The following is a 12968-nucleotide window of genomic DNA, read 5'->3' on the forward strand; positions in this document are numbered from 1 at the left end:
TGAGGTTGTACGCAAGTGTTTACGAGTTCAGGCCCCTCTCGGAGGAGGTAAAAGCCCTAAGTCTCGGTGCCTGGAGGCGGTCGACTGGATTACAATGTGTGTGTGTGTTACAGGGTGTGCGAACCCTTGTGCCAGAGGAGGGGGTGGCTTATATAGAGTGCGCCAGGACCCCAGCCATCCCCCGTTACAAAGGGTTCAATGTACATAAAGAGAGGGCGTTACTGATAATGCCAGCGATAAAGTGCTATTAATGCCTTTGAAGACTACGGAGTAAATGCTTGACCGTTGCAGTCCTGCGCGACTCCTGGTCTTCAGTAGGCCGAGTGATCTCTTGGATGGTCGAGTGTCATCAGGAAGGAGGGGTACCCGAGTGATGTGATTGGTCGAGTGGATTGCACTCGACACCTTCAATTGGTACTCCCTGTTGTATCTTGGGTGCCTTTGCTTCTAGGGTAGTGACCGTGGGTAGGGCATATAGGTCAGGCTTATGACCCTACCCTAGGTCTATATCCTAATCATTAGCCCCCGAATGGATTGAGGTCCGAGTGAAAGGAAGGTGGAAGTTAATCTTGCCTTGACTGTCGTGCTTCATTAATACTTGAGTTCGAATGGATGCCCATATTGAAACTGCAGCTTTGTTTCAGTCGCCTTGATCGATTCAGTAAGTCGTCGAGTGGGTTTGCAATGTTACTCCGTCGAGTATTCCCTTCATCGCGAGATCCTCGGTGCGATTGGTTCCGGTGCGTTCCGGATCTCGTGGGATTCGAAATTTCGAGGAAGCGCGCGAGGTGGGGCGTGCCGCAGTGAGTGGGACGGATAGGCGAGGGCGCCTCGATCTCCGCACCACCTTTTTCGCCACATATCGAGCGCGCGACTGTCGCTCGGGCCCACGCGCCAGTCACTCGGAAGCGGCTCTTTATAAGGCGTCGGGTCCTTGGCGTTTGCACTGTGCGCTCTGATCCTTCCCCAATCTCATCTGCTTCTCCATCGCTCCCTTCTCCTCCGCTCTCGACACCGCCGCGCCGCCACCATGGTGAAGGACAAGACGGCGGCGCTGGAGCGCGCAAAGAAGGCGACGGGGGCGGCGAAGGGTAAGAAGACGGCTCGGTGGTCATCATCGTGGTCCGGGCTGCTGGTGGGTTGGATCTAGGGCGATTGGATCCGATCTTCGCTCCGGTCCGAAGATTTTGAGGAGCTGGCGAAGTCCGGATTGATCGCCAATGGGACTGCAAGGCTGCCGAAGGAAGAGACGGAACCTCAACCGCGACAGGGTGAGTGCATTCTGCTCACCACCCATGTTGACCGCGGTTTCTCTCTTGCCCCACACCCTTTCTTCCAAGGCTTCTTGAACTTTTTCGGAGCCCAATTCCATCACTTCTCTCCCAACACAATTACATATCTTGCTGCGTTCGTGTCCATGTGCGAGAACTTCCTGGGTTGCCGACCGCACTGGGGTCTTTTCAAGCACATCTTCACCATCTGCTCTCAGTCGGTGAAAAAAGCGAATTCGAGTGACGAGAGAACACATGTTATCCAGATGTGTGGGAGCTTGGGTATCCAGAAGAGGAAAAGGAGCTCTTTCCCTTCCATGACACTTCCTGAGTCGGTCAGAGGCTGGCAATCGACCTGGTTCTATTGCCAGGACATTGTGACTCCAGGCCAGTCGACTGGACTTCCCCCTTTCACTTTAGATCGCGTCCAGCAACCTTCCTCACTGAAAGTGACCATTGCGGAGAGGGTGGAAACAGACATGTTGGTCGAGAGAGTGGTTCAGTTGATCAATCAGGGCGTAACTGGCATGGACGTGTTGGAGGTGTTTCTCAGTCGACCCATCCAGCCGCTTCAGGCTCGGGATCACTCGATGTGGATGTACTCTGGTGCCAACGACACCGCTCGGGTCCATCCAGAGGAGGTCTCGGCCAAAACAGTGGCCATGTGGTTGAAGAGTATTACAGGGAACAAGGACACCCTAGGGGAGCCAGGAGAGTTGCTAACCCGCAAGTATACAGGATCGCAACAGTTTTCGATAAGTAAGAGTGTCGAACCCAACGAGGAGCTAAAGGTAGAATAAATATTCCCTCAAGTTCTATCGACCACCGATACAACTCTACGCACGCTTGACGTTCGCTTTACCTAGAACAAGTATGAAACTAGAAGTACTTTGTAGGTGTGAAAGGCTAGGTTTGCAAGACAATAAAGAGCATGTAAACATAAACTAGGGGCTGTTTTAGATAAAGATGCAATAAAGTAAATATTAGTAGAGAGCTTTTTGTTACGAGAAAGTTATTTGTCCAAGGCAATCGATAACTAGACCGGTAATCATTGTTGCAATTCTATTTGAGGGAGAGGCATAAGCTAACATACTTTCTCTACTTGGATCATATGCACTTATGATTGGAACTCTAGCAAGCATCCGCAACTACTAAAGATTCATTAAGGTAAAACCCAACCATAGCATTAAAGTATCAAGTCCCCTTTTATCCCATACGCAAACAACCTACTTACTCGGGTTTGTGTTTCAGTCACTCACGCAACCCACCATAAGCAAATTATAAACATATTGCAAACCCTACAGCGAGAATCCCTCACGCTTGCGCGACATGGAGGGCACAATAGGACAGCACCAATAATAAAACATGCAACTCAAACCAATCACGATCATCAATTAACCCATAGGACAAAACGTATCTACTCAAACATCATAAGATAGCCATACATCATTGGGGAATAATATATAGCGTTGAGCACCATGTTTAAGTAGAGATTACAGCGGGTAAGAGAGAGGTTACACCGCTGCATAGAGGGAGGAAGAGTTGGTGATGAAGGCGATGAAGTTGTTGGTGAAGATCGCGGTGATGATGATGGCCCCCGGCAGCACTCCGGCGCCACCGGAAGCAAGGGGGAGAGAGCCCCCCTTCTTCTTCTCCTTCCTTGACCTCCTCCATAGATGGGAGAAGGGTTTCCCCTCTTGTCCTTGGCTCCCATGGCTTGGGAGGGGCGAGAGCCCCTCCGAGATTGGATCTATCTCTCTGTTTCTGCGTTCTCAGATTCTACCCCTTCACCGTTTCTTAAATATCCGGAGATCCGGAACTCCGATTGAGGTGGATCTTTCGCCTAGATTTTTCTCATAAAATTAGCTTTCTTGCGGCAAAAGAAGGGTATCAACCACCTTACGGGTGGCCCACGAGAGGCCAGGGCGAGCCTGCCTCCCTGGGGCGCGCCCCCCTGTCTCGTGGCCACCCCGGACACCGTTTCGCATTGATTTTACTTCCCAAAAATCATAAATATTCCAAAAAAAATCTCCATCCATTTTTATCCCGTTTGGACTCCGTTTGATATTGGGTTTCTGCGAAACAAAAAACATGCAACAGACATGAACTGGCACTGGGCACTGGATCAATATGTTAGTCCCAAAAAATAGTATAAAAAGTTGCCAAAGGTATATGAAAGTTGAAGAATATTGGCATGGAACAATCAAAAATTATAGAGACGACGGAGACGTATCAACATCCCCAAGCTTAATTCCTGCTCGTCCTCGAGTAGGTAAATGATAAAAAAAATTGATGTGGAATGCTACCTAGCATAATCTTGATCATATGTCTAATCATGGCATGAATATTAAGACACGAGTGATTCAAAGCAATAGTCTATCATTTGACATAAAAACAATAATACTTCGAGCGTACCAATAAAGCAATCATGTCTTTTCAAAACAACATGGCCAAAGAAAGTTATCCCTACAAAATCATATAGTCTGGCTGTTGCTCTATCTTCATCACACAAAGTATTTAATCATGCATAACCCCGATGACAAGCCAAGCAATTGTTTCATACTTTAATAATCTCGAACTTTTTCAACTTTCACGTAATACATGAGCATGAGCCATGGATATAGCACTAAAGGTGGAATAGAAAATGATGGTGGGGTTATGAGGAGAAGACAAAAAGGGAGAAAGTCTCACATCAACTAAGCGTATCAACGGGCTATGAAGATGCTCATCAATATATATCAATGTGAGTGATTAGGGATTGCCATGCAACGGATGCACTAGAGCCATAAGTGTATGAAAGCTCAAACTGGAAACTAAGTGGGTGTGCATCCAACTTGTTTGCTAATGAAGACCTCAGGCATTTGAGGAAGCCCATCATCGGAATATACAAGCCAAGTTCTATAATGAAAATTCCCACTAGTATATGGAAGTGAAAGCATAGGAGACTCTCTCTATGAAGAACATGGTGCTACTTTGAAGCACAAGTGTGGTAAAAGGATAGTAGCATTGCCCCTTCTCTCTTTTTCTCTCATTTTTTTATTTTCTTTTTTTTTCTTATTATTTTCTCTCTCTCTTTTTTCTTTTTGGTGGGCTTCTTTGGCCTCTTTTTTTATTTGGGCTTCTTTGGCCTCTTTTATTTTTCATAAAGTCCGGAGTCTCATCCCGACTTGTGGGGGAATCATAGTCTCCTTCATCCTTTCCTCACTGGGGCAATGCTCTAATAATGATGATCATCACACTTTTATTTACTTACAACTCAATATCTAGAACAAAGATATGACTCTATATGAATGCTTCCGGCGGTGTACCGGGATGTGCAATGATCTAGCGTAGCAATGACATCAAAAAACAGACAAGCCATGAAAACATCATGCTAGCTATCTTACGATCATGCAAAGCAATATGACAATGAATGCTCAAGTCATGTATATTATGATGATGGAAGTTGCATGACAATATATCTCGGAATGGCTATGGAAATGCCATGATAGGTAGGTATGGTGGCTGTTTTGAGGAAGGTATATGGTGGGTGTATGGTACCGGCGAAAGTTGCGCGGCACAAGAGAGGCTAGCAATGGTGGAAGGGTGAGAGTGCGTATAATCCATGGACTCAACATTAGTCATAAAGAACTCACATACTTATTGCAAAAACTACAAGCCATTGAAAACAAAGTACTACGCGCATGCTCCTAGGGGGATAGATTGGTAGGAAAAGACCATCGCTCGTCCCCGACCGCCACTCATAAGGAAGACAATCAATAAATAAAATTGTGCTCCAACTTCATCACAAAGCGATTCACCATACGTGCATGCTACGGGAGTCACAAACCTCAACACAAGTGTCTCTACAATCCACAACCCCCCACTAGCATGACTCTAATATCACTGCCTATATATCGCAAAACTATTGCAAGGAATCAAACATATCATATTCAGCGATCTACAAGTTTATGTAGGATTTTATGACTAACCATGTGAATGACCAATTCCTGTCATCTCTCTAAATAGATATAAGTGAAGCAAGAGATTTTAATTCTTTCTACAAAAGATATGCCCACGCTCTAACAAATATAAGTGAAGCAAAAGAGTATTCTACAAATGGCGGTTTTCTATGTGAAGAGAAACAGGCAATCCAAACTTCAAATGATATAAGTGAAGCACATGAAGCATTCTATAAAGCCATACTCAAAAGATTTAAGTAAAGTGCAATGAGCATTCTATAAATCAACCAACGACTATCTCATACCAGCATGGTGCATAAAAGAAAAATGAAAACTAAATGCAAAAGACGCTCCAAGACTTGCACATAATGCATGAACGAAACGAATTCGAAAACATACCGATACTTGTTGAAGAAAGAGGGGTTGCCTTCCGGGGCATCCCCAAGCTTAGACGCTTGAGTCTCCTTGAATATTTACTTGGTTTGCCTCGGGAATCCCCAAGCTTGAGCTCTTGCCTCTCTTCCTTTTCCTCATATCGAGACATCCTCGATTAGACACTACATCCACACAAAACTTCAACAGAAAACTCGGTAAGATATGTTAGTATAATAAAGCAAATCACCACTCTAAGTACTGTTGCAAACCAATTCATATTTTGTTTTTGCACTGTGTCTACTGTAATATAACTTCTTCATGGCTTAATCCACTGATATAAATTGATAGATTTATCAAACCAAACAAACTATGCATCAAAAACAGAATCTGTCAAAAACAGAACAGTCTGTAGTAATCTGAACATTAACCATACTTATGTTACCCCAAAAATTCTACCAAAATTAGGAAAAATAAAAAAGTTGTACAGAAAGACAGTGCAGAAGGAATCAGAACCATTTGGCGTTCCAGTTAAAAATGTAAAATAGAGCACTACAGCCAAAGTTTCTGTCCTGCACCGAACAAACCAACAAGCATTGTAAACATCCTAAAGGCAAACCTTGGCACATTATTTTTATAATACAATGGTATTGTACAAGGGGATAATTATTTTTGATGAAAATTTTCTCTAATCAAGATTCACAAAGTTTTCGTGAGCATGAACAAAGTTCAAGGCTAGCTCCCACTTCAATAATGCTTGTTTTTCTCACTTTCACTTTCCTTTTTGAAATGTTTTTAGGTTCCCCTCTTTATTTTATTTTTGTTTTTAAACTATATAAACGCACTCAACAGAAATAAATGACTCTCTAAAACTTCCGGGTTGTCTCCCTGGCAGTGCTTTCTTTAAAGCCATTAAGCTAGGCATATAGTGCTCAAGTAATGAATCCACCCGGATCCCAAGGTATATCAAAGCCAATTTTAATTAACAATGATTTGTAATTTAGTAGTGAGCACAAAGTAACATATATCATGCAACAACGAAGTCTAACTCTCTTCCTATGCATCGGCATGTCATAAGAGAACAATTCATGCACACATAGTAAAGGCCAATGCATACTATAAGCAGTTTCTTGCAATTTCATAGTATGTGAAACATAGAGAGGTGGAGACATAGTTCCTCTCTCATAATAATTGCAAGTAGGAGCAGCAAGCACATGCAAATTACATTCATCAAAATCATCATGTGCAACGGTAAAAGGAAACCCATCAATATAATCCTTAATAAGCACAAACTTCTCCGATATAGTGTAGTTTGGAGAATTCAAAAAGATAATAGGACTATCATGCGTGGGTGCAATAGCAACAATTTCATGTTTAACATAAGTAACTATAGCAAGTTCATCTCCATAAGCATAATTCATATTGGCATCTTGGCCACAAGCATAGCAAGCATCATCAAAAAGGGATATTTCAAACAAATTCAAGGGATCATAGCAATCATCATAGCAATCATCCTTCGGTAAGCACAAAGGGGAATTAAATAATGTATGAGTTGGAGGGTTACTCTCATTAGAAGGTGGGCATGGGTAGCTAATCCGCTCTTCCTCCTTTTGCTCTTCGCTCTCCTCATCATCTTTTTCATCCAATGAGCTCACTGTTTCATCAATTTCTTCTTCCATAGCTTCCTGCAAAATATTAGTCTCTTCTTGGACAGCGTTGACTTTCTTCATAAAAGCATTAATATAGTAATTGTATTCATAATTTTCATAGCAATATCCAAGTATAGCAAGATTTTCCGGCCTATAACCATCATCATCAAAAGCTTCATACTTTTCAAACAAAGCTTCAACATCATAGGCAGCCTTAAAAGCAACAAATTCTTCTATTTGTTCCACATCATAGTAATCATATATACCATTAGCATAAGAATCTAAGGTTTCATTATCGTTAAATTTGCATGAAAAGGGGAGGTGTGGAGCCTTCATCCTAGAGAAACAAGTAATATCATATCTCATGCATAGATTCCAGGCATACCAACGCAACATAATAAATTGATCCCATAATAGTTTCCCTTTTTGTGTCGAGCGATAATCCCTAAAGTATTCACGTTGATCCAAGGTGTCTCCCATTATAAAGTTGAATGGCGTTTTCTCAGGATTATCAAAGTAGTACATAATATCTCTCACATAATGAGAATCGGGGGTTTTAGGAGTTACCCCATCTACATGAGTAGCAAGTACCTCTAATTTTTTTGGTATTTTTTGTTCCATATCCATAACTAAAGAAAGAGAACAACTAAGAACAGCAAATAAAAATTACTTAGTGATAAAGAAAACAAGCACACATGAGAATATTCACCTCACGCTATGACTCCCCGGCAACGGCGCCAGAAAAAGGTCTTGATAACCCGCAAGTATACCGGATCGCAGCAGTTTTCGATAAGTAAGAGTGTCGAACCCAACGAGGAGCTAAAGGTAGAATAAATATTCCCTCAAGTTCTATCGACCACCGATACAACTGTACGCACGCTTGACATTCGCTTTAACTAGAACAAGTATGAAACTAGAAGTACTTTGTAGGCGTGAAAGGCTAGGTTTGCAAGACAATAAAGAGCATGTAAACATAAACTAGGGGCTTTTTTAGATAAAGATGCAATAAAGTAAATATTAGTAGAGAGATTTTTGTTACAAGAAAGTTATTTGTCCAAGGCAATCGATAACTAGACCGGTAATCATTGTTGCAATTCTATTTGAGGGAGAGGCATAAGCTAACATACTTTCTCTACTTGGATCATATGCACTTATGATTGGAACTCTAGCAAGCGTCCGCAACTACTAAAGATTCATTAAGGTAAAACCCAACCATAGCATTAAAGTATCAAGTCCCCTTTTATCCCATACGCAAACAACCTACTTACTCGGGTTTGTGTTTCAGTCACTCACGAAACCCACCAAAAGCAAATCATAAACATATTGCAAACCCTACAGCGGGAATCCCTCATGCTTGCGCGACATGGAGGGCACAATAGGACAGCACCAATAATAAAACATGCAACTCAAAGCAATCACGATCATCAATTAACCCATAGGACAAAACGGATCTACTCAAACATCATAAGATAGCCATACATCATTGGGGAATAATATATAGCGTTGAGCACCATGTTTAAGTAGAGATTACAGCGGGTAAGAGAGAGGTTACACCACTGCATAGAGGGAGGAAGAGTTGGTGATGAAGGCGGTGAAGTTGTTGGTGAAGATCGCGGTGATGATGATGGCCCCCAGCAGCGCTCCGGCGCCACCAGAAGCAAGGGGGAGAGAGCCCCCCTTCTTCTTCTCCTTCCTTGACCTCCTCCCTAGATGGGAGAAGGGTTTCCCCTCTGGTCCTTGGCTCCCATGGCTTGGGAGGGGCGAGAGCCCCTCCGAGATTGGACCTATCTCTCTGTTTCTGTGTTCTCAGATTCTACCCCTTCACCATTTCTTAAATATCTGGAGATCCGTAACTCCGATCGAGGTGAATCTTTCGCCCAGATTTTTCTCATAAAATTAGCTTTCTTGCGACAAAAGAAGGGTATCAACCGCATTATGGGTGGCCCACGAGAGGCCAGGGCGCGCCTGCCTCCCTGGGGCGCGCCCCCCTGTCTCGTGGCCACCCCGGACATCGTTTCGCGTTGATTTTACTTCCCAAAAATTATAAATATTCCAAAAAAATCTCCGTCCGTTTTTATCCCGTTTGGACTCCGTTTGATATTGGGTTTATGCGGAACAAAAAACATGCAACATACTGGAACTGGCACTGGGCACTAGATCAATATGGCAGTCCCAAAAAATAGTATAAAAAGTTGCCAAAAGTATATGAAAGTTGAAGAATATTGGCATGGAACAATCAAAAATTATAGATACGATGGAGATGTATCAAGAGTCACCCCATTCAGCGACAACAATCAACTAGATAAGGTTTGATCTTTGGTACTGACTGTTTTCCTGTGCATCTTGCATCTGTCTCCAAATCCGACAGAAATTTGTTTGACTCTTTGTTTTGTAGATTTTCACTGAGATGTACTCTATGCCCAATGGTGAGCAAGCTCTGGAGCAGGACCAGGAGGGGGAGGACAGCGCGGATGAGAGCGGCGACTGGTGTTCTCCAGAGGATGACGACGAGGAGGAGAGCGACGAGTCGGACGATGACGAGGGGGTCGACTCGCCACCACGCTCAGAGTGCCGATCCAAACTTCTTCATGATCCAGCGGGCGGGCACGGCAAGGCTGCAGCTCCCAGCACCCAAGTGCAAAAACGCACTCGGACGTCGACTTCGGAGCCGACGGAGAAGGTCGCCTAGCAGCCCAAGGTCGTGCCTTCGAAGTCTCGGAAGGCCTTGCCCAAGATCAAGATGGACATTCCCGTCGCCTCTGGGTGAGTGCTCTATCTTTCTGTGTTTCCCTCTTTCGACTGATATTTCTGTTTCTACCAAGTGGATTATGAACTTTTCCAGCCCCGCAACTTCTGCGACTGACATGGATGTTGACAAGGCCCAGGGGATGAAGAAACCGATGACGCGACCACTTCCAGAGCTGGTAGGCCCTTTCCAACTTGAACTTAATCTGCTGACTGATTTGTTGGTCGATTGAACTATTGGGATTGTTTGTGTTGTAGCCCCACGAGACGTCATTACCCTTCTAGATGATGAAGACGAAGAAGTGCCTCTGAGAGAGAGAAGGAGGGGCAGGGCCTCAAGCGGGAAGGCGACTCAGGGACCGGTGCTTGAGATAGTGGTCGAGCGATCCGCAGATCTGACTCGGACTAGCGTCACTTTCGTCAATCTGCTATCGACTGACCGTCCATCAGGGTCAACTCCTCAGGCCCCTGCCGCTCCAGCACAACTCCACGCATCTGATCCCATGGCTGCTCCGACTGCGTCGCCGTCATCACTCTTCGCTGTATACCAGACTCCGGACGATCCTCCGAGTGCTGCCAGGGAGGCTCTTCTCCAGGTGAACCTTGTGATGGAGCAGATGAAAGTGGTGCATGAGGCCAGTCAGGTCGCCTACAACGCTACTACTGCTCTGCAAGCGAACGTCAAGGTTAGTTGATTTCCAACTGATCTTTTGAGTAGTGATAGTTGCAATTGTCACTTCACTGCCCATACGATGTCCTTGGATGAGTGTTTTGGAACCTTTAATGTGCATCTATGAGTCTACATTTGTCATCCGACCACCCACTTTGGTGTTTTTTGTAGTCAGACTGAATAGCTTTTCCACTTGAGTCGACTAGGTTGAGTCGAGTGTTTCTCTGAACCAGTGGGGGCACACATAGTGCACCCACTAGGTGTAGTCCCCGAGACCGCTGTCGACTGCTGGTAGTCGGTTGGGGTCTGAGAATTGCTTCTTCTTCTTCTTCTTTTACTCATGCTGGGCAGACCATGCCGAGTGTAAAATCAAACCAGTGGGGGCACGCTAAGTGCACCCACTGGGTGTAGTCCCCGAGACTACTGTTGAATGTTTGATTCGGCAGTAGTCTTAGAGCGACTTTCACTGAGACTGACTTTTGTTCTCGTCGACTGACATATCTTTTCTGCTGACTGCAGAAGTCTTGTGATCTTGGAGCTCAACTTTCTGAGCTGAATAAGAAGCAAATTAGCGTTACCCTTGATCTGGAACTACCTCAAGAAGGACCAAGACGAAACAACTATCACGGGAGGTAACCACTCGGAACCTTTCACCTTATGATTCTCCCTTTCTTCCTTTCCAGTCTCTTTGAACCAAGTGATTCCACTCAAACAGATGTGCATAGTGAAAACCGTCAACTTCAGGCTCGTCTGAAGAATGTTATTTCTTTATAGAAAATGAAGTAGGCTCTGGAGATGAAAGATCAAGACCTTGCCGCAGCCCAGAAGGATTCGCGCGAGAAAACAACGCTTGCGGACAAGAAGCTGGCTTCAGTCGGCAAGTTGGAAGACGAGATTGCGCAACTGAATAAGGACAAGGAGAGCTTGACTGATGAAGTGGGGAACCTCAAAACCAAGCAAGGCGAGCTGGAGTCGTATCTGGGGCAGCTTGCCGCGAAGTTGGTCTTAAAGCTTGAAGGTATTTCCTCTTGTTTGACTGATTTGAGGCGTCGATTGACCTATCTTGTTGAACTGTCGATTCACTATTCTTCCGACTGTGCAGAGCTTTGCCAGGACTTTGAAGCAGAAACTGGGCGGGTCGAGACAGGTCTCGATCCCATAAACTGCCCCGTCAAAGACGACATTGTGATGAATGTGTTGCGGCTGGAGTCTCGCCTGGACAGCGTCATGTACTACCTTGCTCGACTTAAGGCTGCGATGATGCGGGTTGATGTTGAACTCTGGCCTCAGGCGGAACTCTCGGAGGATCTCGAGTCTCTGATTGCTCGACTGAATCAAATCGCCGGTCGAGTGCAGGAATGGAAGAAGTCATCTGCTCGGTGTGGTGCTGATGTTGCTCTGTCACTGGTCCGAGTGCATTGCAAGGACGTCAGAGAAGACAAGCTGGCGGCCCTCAAGGTTGCCAACACAAAGAAGCTCAATTTCCAGTCTTTCATGGACACCATCATTGATGCTGCCCCTCGCATGGTAGACAACATCGACCTCGACAGCTTCGTTGAGCCAGCAAATCCTCCTCTTGTCGAGTGAACAAACATTATGTCCTACCTTTTATTTGCCTCCGGATGCCGAGTGGTTATGTAACCGTTAAAGTCTTTCGGGCTTGATGCCCGTGCACTTCTACCCGTCATGGTTCCGAACTTTTGAGGGATTTATCTAAACTTTGTTTTCCTTGAATATTTTGGCTCTTGCTCTTGTTGCTTCCGAGTGTTTTTTGATTCCGAACGGATTTGTCCTTGACGGTGCTTAGTCGACACCTCGTCGTCCTTGCGGATCAAGATGGAACGCACGTTGTACTTGCAACGCAGCCCAGACGTGGTGTTCAATCAACACCTCGTCATCCTTGCGGATCGGGATGGAGCGTACGTTGTATTTGTGGCGCAGCTCAGACGCGGTGTTCAGTCGACACCTCGACGTCCTTGCAGATCGAGATGGAGCGTACATTGTATTTGTGGCGTAGCTTGAGGGATCTTTTGCAACTTAGGCGAGTTCGAGGTCGCGGCTAAGTCCCCGAGTGGGAGGATTGCTCTCCACTCGGAATGTTTTTTAACTTAGGCAATTATGGGGTCGCAGCTAAGCCCCCGAGTGGGAGGATTGCTCTCCACTCGGAAATGTTTTTAACTTAGGCGATTACGGGGTCGCAGCTAAGCCTCCGAGTGGGAGGATTTCTCTCCACTCGGAAATGTTTTTAACTTAGGCAATTACGGGGTCGCAGCTAAGCCCCCGAGTGGGAGGATTGCTCTCCACTCGGAAATGATTTTAA

This window comes from Triticum dicoccoides, chromosome 5B (genome assembly GCF_002162155.2).
Source record: "Triticum dicoccoides isolate Atlit2015 ecotype Zavitan chromosome 5B, WEW_v2.0, whole genome shotgun sequence".
Classification (NCBI taxonomy): domain Eukaryota; kingdom Viridiplantae; phylum Streptophyta; class Magnoliopsida; order Poales; family Poaceae; genus Triticum; species Triticum dicoccoides.